This window comes from Oncorhynchus masou, unplaced genomic scaffold (assembly GCF_036934945.1).
Source record: "Oncorhynchus masou masou isolate Uvic2021 unplaced genomic scaffold, UVic_Omas_1.1 unplaced_scaffold_4750, whole genome shotgun sequence".
Taxonomy (NCBI): Eukaryota; Metazoa; Chordata; class Actinopteri; order Salmoniformes; family Salmonidae; genus Oncorhynchus; species Oncorhynchus masou.
In genome coordinates, this window is record NW_027011145.1 from 19794 (window position 1) to 26406 (window position 6613).

The following is a 6613-nucleotide window of genomic DNA, read 5'->3' on the forward strand; positions in this document are numbered from 1 at the left end:
TGTTGTAATGTAGGTTAGGGTCCGGTATTGTTCTGTTATAATGTAGGTTAGGGTCCGGTATTGTTCTGTTATAATGTAGGTTAGGGTCCGGTATTGTTCTGTTATAATGTAGGTTAGGGTCCGGTATTGTTCTGTTATAATGTAGGTTAGGGTCCGGTATTGTTCTGTTATAATGTCGGTTAGGGTCCGGTATTGTTCTGTTATAATGTCGGTTAGGGTCCGGTAGTGTTCTGTTATAATGTCGGTTAGGGTCCGGTATTGTTCTGTTATAATGTCGGTTAGGGTCCGGTATTGTTCTGTTATAATGTAGGTTAGGGTCCGGTAGTGTTCTGTTGTAATGTAGGTTAGGGTCCGGTAGTGTTCTGTTGTAATGTCAGTTAGGGTCCGGTAGTGTTCTGTTATAATGTCGGTTAGGGTCCGGTATTGTTCTGTTATAATGTAGGTTAAGGTCCGGTAGTGTTCTGTTATAATGTAGGTTAGGGTCCGGTAGTGTTCTGTTGTAATGTAGGTTAGGGTCCGGTATTGTTCTGTTGTAATGTCGGTTAGGGTCCGGTAGTGTTCTGTTATAATGTAGGTTAGGGTCCGGTAGTGTTCTGTTGTAATGTCGGTTAGGGTCCGGTATTGTTCTGTTATAATGTCGGTTAGGGTCCGGTAGTGTTCTGTTATAATGTCGGTTAGGGTCCGGTATTGTTCTGTTATAATGTAGGTTAAGGTCCGGTAGTGTTCTGTTATAATGTAGGTTAGGGTCCGGTAGTGTTCTGTTATAATGTCGGTTAGGGTCCGGTAGTGTTCTGTTATAATGTCGGTTAGGGTCCGGTAGTGTTCTGTTATAATGTAGGTTAGGGTCCGGTATTGTTCTGTTATAATGTAGGTTAAGGTCCGGTAGTGTTCTGTTATAATGTCGGTTGGGGTCCGGTAGTGTTCTGTTATAATGTAGGTTAAGGTCCGGTATTGTTCTCTGAGGTACATAAAGTCTACACATCATGTACCTTCAGAGGTAGATGATCTCACCTTGTTTTGTTCACTGCCTTAAGGTACATGTGCGGTTAAACTAGTACAATGGTACATATATTTGAATATAAAGGTACACTCATTGGGGTGGAGGGCGGTGACTGAGTGGGGGCGTGGCTTTCACTTAGTTATTTTTGGCGACCTGTGAGTGAAAGTGTTGTACCCATCTTTTAAGTGGTCTATGGTTATGCTAATTAAAGTTTGAAGCATGACCACTGCTAGTTCAGAAGTCTTTATAAATGTTTAGTTAAGATCATGTAATAATAAAGAGTTTTAATTTATATTGTAGTGACCTTAACCTGACTGGGAGACCTTAACAAGGTGTTGGCTTAACAGTTGCTGGTCGGGGATGAGGTTTTGCAACTTTAAAGGAACAGAACTCATTGTCACTGTGGTGCTACTCTAAAAAGGCACATTTTGTACCTTTTGTCTCTTTTAAAGGAAAATGTCAACATAATCTCCAGCACCACCCCAACATCAACACACAGTATGTGATAATTGCACATTTCTAGGTTTTGTGGTAAAAAGAATATAGAGGAAGATATGTGTTTCCAATGATGTCATCGGTGTGCATCTCCTGTTATTATGATGAGGCTTGCTAATTGGTTGATTATGTCATTGGAAACATATCTTCCTCTCTGTTTACTCCCAAACATAGAAACGAGAACTATTTTTGCATATTTTGATATTGGGGTGGTGCTGGAAAGAATGGGTATGGGTACGAACTGCAAGGGTACAATTATGTACCCATACCTCACAGGGCACCACTACAGGGACAAGTGTTTGAGGACAGTTCAGTAATTTTTGGAGAATGTATCAGCAACATCAGTGCTAGTAAGAAAAGTCAATATCAACCTCCCCTCCCTAGTCACATGTCACACATCAACCTCCCCTCCCAAGTCACATGTCACACGTCAACCTCCCTCCCTGGTCACACGTCAACCTCCCTCCCTGGTCACACGTCAACCTCCCTCCCTGGTCACACGTCAACCTCCCTCCCTGGTCACACGTCATGGTGTATAGGACTGGGGCTCTCATCAAAGTCTAAATGGTGTGGTGCAGGTAGTTAGCTGTTAAGTGGAGCCCTGGCTGCTTTCGTGTGGTGGATGTCACTGCATGATCTACACAGCCTTGGATAGGAACATGTTACTCGTGTTAAAGTAGTAGTGGTACATTCATCATGAAAACCTTTCATTTGGTCCAATGATAATATAGCAGACATACAATAACAGTCAAAAGTTTGGACACACCTACTCATACCAGGGTTTATTTTGACTATTTTCTGCATTGTAGAATAATAGTGAAGACATCAAAACTATGAAATAACACGTATGGAATCATGTAGTAACCAAAAAAGTGTTAAACAAAACAAAATATATTTGAGATTCTTCAAAGTAGCCACCTTTGCCTTGATGACAGCTTTGTATACTCTTGGCATTCTCTCAACCAGCTTCATGAGGTAGTCACCTGGAATGCATTTAAATTAGCATGTGTGCCTTGTTAAAAGTGAATTTGTGGAATTTCTTTCCATAATGCTTTGAGCCTATCAGTTGTGTTGTGATAGATAGCCCTTTTGGTAAAAGACCAAATCCATATTATAGCACAAACGGCTCAAATAAGCAAAGAGAAATGACAGACCATCATTACTTTGACTCACCTTCATGTCTTAATCTGAAAATGTCAAGAACTATGAAAGTTTCTTCAAGTGCAGTCCCAAAAACCATCAAGCACTATAATGAAACTGTCTCTCATGAGGACCGCCACAGGAATGGAGGACCCAGAGTTAAGTTCATTAGGGTTACCAGAAATTGCAACCCAAATAAATGCTTCACAGAGTTCAAGTAACAGACACATCTCAACATCAACTGTTCGGAGGAGACTGCATGCCTAACCCTAATCATGCCTTCATGGTTGAATTGCTGCAAAGAAACCACTACTAAAGGACACCGATAATAAGAAGAGACTTGCTTGGGCCAAGAAACACGAGCAATGGACATTGGACCAGTGGAAATCTGTCCTTTGGTCTGATGAGTCCAAATTTGATATTTTTTGGTTCCAACCTCCTTGTCTTTGTGAGACGCAGAATAGGTGAACAGATGATCTCTGCATGTGTGGTTCCCACTGTGAAGCATGGAGTAGGAGGTGTGATGGTGCTTTGCTAGTGACACTGTCAGTGATTTATTCAGATTTCAAGGCACACTTAACCAGCATGGCTGCCACAGCATTCTGCAGCGATATGCCATCCCATCTGGTTTGCGCTTTGTGGGTCTATCATTTGTTTTCAACTGAACACTGACCCAACACACCTCCAGGCTGTGTAAGGGCTATTTTACTAAGAAGGAGAGTGATGGAGTGCTGCATCAGATGACCTGGCCTCCACAATCACCTGACCTCAACCCAATTTGAGATGTTTGAGAGTTGGACCGCAGAGTGACGGAAAAGCAGCCAACATGTGCTCAGCATATGTGGGAACTCCTTCAAGACTGTTTGGAAAAGCATTCCTCATGAAGCTGGTTGAGAGAATGTCAAGAGTGTGCAAAGCTGTCATCAAGGCAAAGGGTGGCTACTTTGAAGAATATAAAATATATTTTGATTTGTTTAACACTTTTGTTTACTACATGATTCCATGTGTGTTATTTCATAGTTCTGATGTCTTCACTATTATTCTACAATGTAGAAAATACTAAAATAAAGAAACCCTTGAATGATTTGGTGTCCAAACTTTTGACTGGTACTGTATGTGTTTGTAGTGTAGGATATTGTGATACAGCTGGTATGTGTCTCATGCAGGATGCTGTGGCTACCTACAAGGAGACTCGCAACGGCCTGATAGGACTGGACTATTCCACAAAATTTTCCCCATGGTAAGTACCAGCATAGCCACGGGAAGTACGGGTGTTGAGGGTACTGCAGCACCCCCTGAACAATCAGAATAAAGTAAAAGTAGTTCACTGAGCCTTTACTAGTATTAGCAAACCGATATAGATGTCTGTAGTGCAGGCAACAATGTTTTTCAGCGTCTTCACTTTAGCAAAAACTTAGTTGTATGATTAAGAACAGTAGCTTATAAGATTCAATCGTTGGAATTGTAAGAGTTGTTGCCCTGCAATTGTCATTCTAATGTAATCCAGAAAGAACAAAACCCTGTCCTCAAACATTTACATCAAATGGTCCATAGTTATGGGCAAAGACACAAAACATCCACATCAAACTAAATATTCTTCTTGATCAAATAACATGGAAAACAACACCATTTTTTGGGAATATTGGTGCTTGCAACACCAGGGTTGTGGGTTCAATTCCCACAGGGGACCAGTATGAAAATGTATGCACTCACTATAAAATGTATTTGCAGACCGAAATGGATGTCTTCAGCGCTGGCAAAAAACTATAGACTGTATCTATAACTGTATTCTACAGGTTGGCTATAGGCTGTATCTCCCCAGGTATATCTACCAACAGATCAAGAAGTACGAGAGTGAACGAACAGCCAATCAGAGCACATACTGGTGAGTTCCTTCCTGCTATCTCGTATCCTGTTGTTTTCAGGAACATGATGAGATCAGTCACTAAATCCATGTTTGTCTCCTGTTATGTACCAATACCAGTCAGGTTTTAGAACACCTACTCATTCCAGGGTTTTTATTTCTACTATTTTCTACATAGTAAGGCTGGCATCAAGGCAAAAGGATGGCGACTTTGAAGAATCTAATATATAAAATATATTTTTATTAAACTTTTTTTTTTTTCTTACTATATGATTCCGTATGTGTTATTTAATATTTTGATGTCTTCACTATTCTACAATGTGAAAATAGTAACAATAAAGAAAAACCCTGGAATGAGTGTCCAAATGTTTAACTTGTACTATAGCTGTGATGAGCCAGGGTGAGAAAACAGGTGGTAGATGCACCTTTTTAGTGTACTTAGTTCAGGTAACTGAGTAGACTGTGAATTGAATAGAAGAAGTGGCCGGGGTTTTATTAAGCAAGACTGACGGTACATGTCTTCCAACAGGGTAGTATTTGAGCTGCTTTGGAGAGACTATTTCAAGTTTGTAGGAGCCAAATACGGAGACAGATTGTTTGACATCAAAGGTAAAGTTGGAAAGCCAGTTGTATATGTTGTCATCTGAAGCTTATTGCACATTATCTCATGGTGGTTATGTGTTTTCATCAGGCCTTCAGGACAAATCCATCCCTTGGAAGAAGGACATGAATCTGTTCAATGCATGGAAAGGTTAGGGAGAAATCATTACAAATCTATAGTCTTTACAATACCACTCTGATCTACGAGGTGACGACACAGAGCTGTATAAGGCAAGGGAACAGAACGTCTGTGGGATGCACTGTGGGAAATATACCGTAACAATGTTCAAACTATCATCTCTCATACTACTGAGTTGTTGTAACTCCTCTTTCTCGTTGTTCTAGAGGGTCGTACCGGGGTGCCGTTCGTTGACGCCAACATGCGAGCTGGCGCTGACGGGGTTCATGTCTAACAGGGGTCGCCAAAACGTAGCCAGCTTCCTCACCAAGGACCTGGGACTAGACTGGAGGATGGGGGCCGAGTGGTTCCACTACCTTTTGGTGAGGCTCCTGGCCAGGGTTAGTGTTAGGGTTGGGACCTGGGTTAGGACCTGGGACTAGACTGGAGGATGGGGGCCGAGTGGTTCCACTACTTACTGGTGAGGCTCCTGGCCAGGGTTAGTGTTAGGGTTGGGACCTGGGTTAGGACCTGGGACTAGACTGGAGGATGGGGGTCGAGTGGTTCCACTACTTACTGGTGAGGCTGGTGCCCAAGACTAAATCAACCCCTAGCCCCTAACTCTGACCCCTAGCCTCCCTCTGCACTTAGATCTGAAAGGATAGTACATATGTATCCAAGGTGGTGGGAACTAGACCCAGTCTGTGATAGTAGAGATGTATTTATCCAAGGTGGTGGGAACTAGACCCAGCCTGTGATAGGACAGATGTATTTATCCACAGTGGTGGGAACTAGACCCAGTCTGTGATAGTACAGATGTATTTATCCACAGTGGTGGGAACTAGACCCAGTCTGTGATAGGAAAGATGTATCCACAGTGATGGGAACTAGACCCAGTCTGTGATAGGACAGATGTATTTATCCAAGGTGGTGGGAACTAGACCCAGCCTGTGATAGGACAGATGTATCCACAGTGATGGGAACTAGACCCAGTCTGTGATAGGACAGATGTATTTAACCACAGTGGTGGGAACTAGACCCAGTCTGTGATAGTACAGATGTATCCAAGGTGGTGGGAACTAGACCCAGCCTGCGATAGGACAGATGTATCCAAGGTGGTGGGAACTAGACCCAGCCTGTGATAGGACAGATGTATTTATCCACAGTGGTGGGAACTAGACCCAGTCTGTGATAGTACAGATGTATTTATCCACAGTGGTGGGAACTAGACCCAGTCTGTGATAGGAAAGATGTATCCAAGGTGGTGGGAACTAGACCCAGCCTGTGATAGGACAGATGTATTTAACCACAGTGGTGGGAACTAGACCCAGCCTGTGATAGGACAGATGTATCCAAGGTGGTGGGAACTAGACCCAGCCTGTGATAGGACAGATGT

At 42.6% G+C, this 6613-nt stretch overlaps 1 pseudogene; it reads left to right on the forward strand.

Moving 5' to 3' along the window:
• Positions 1–2931: 2931 nt before the first annotated feature.
• Positions 2932–6225, forward strand: LOC135535301 (cryptochrome DASH-like; annotated as a pseudogene).
• Positions 6226–6613: the final 388 nt, after the last annotated feature.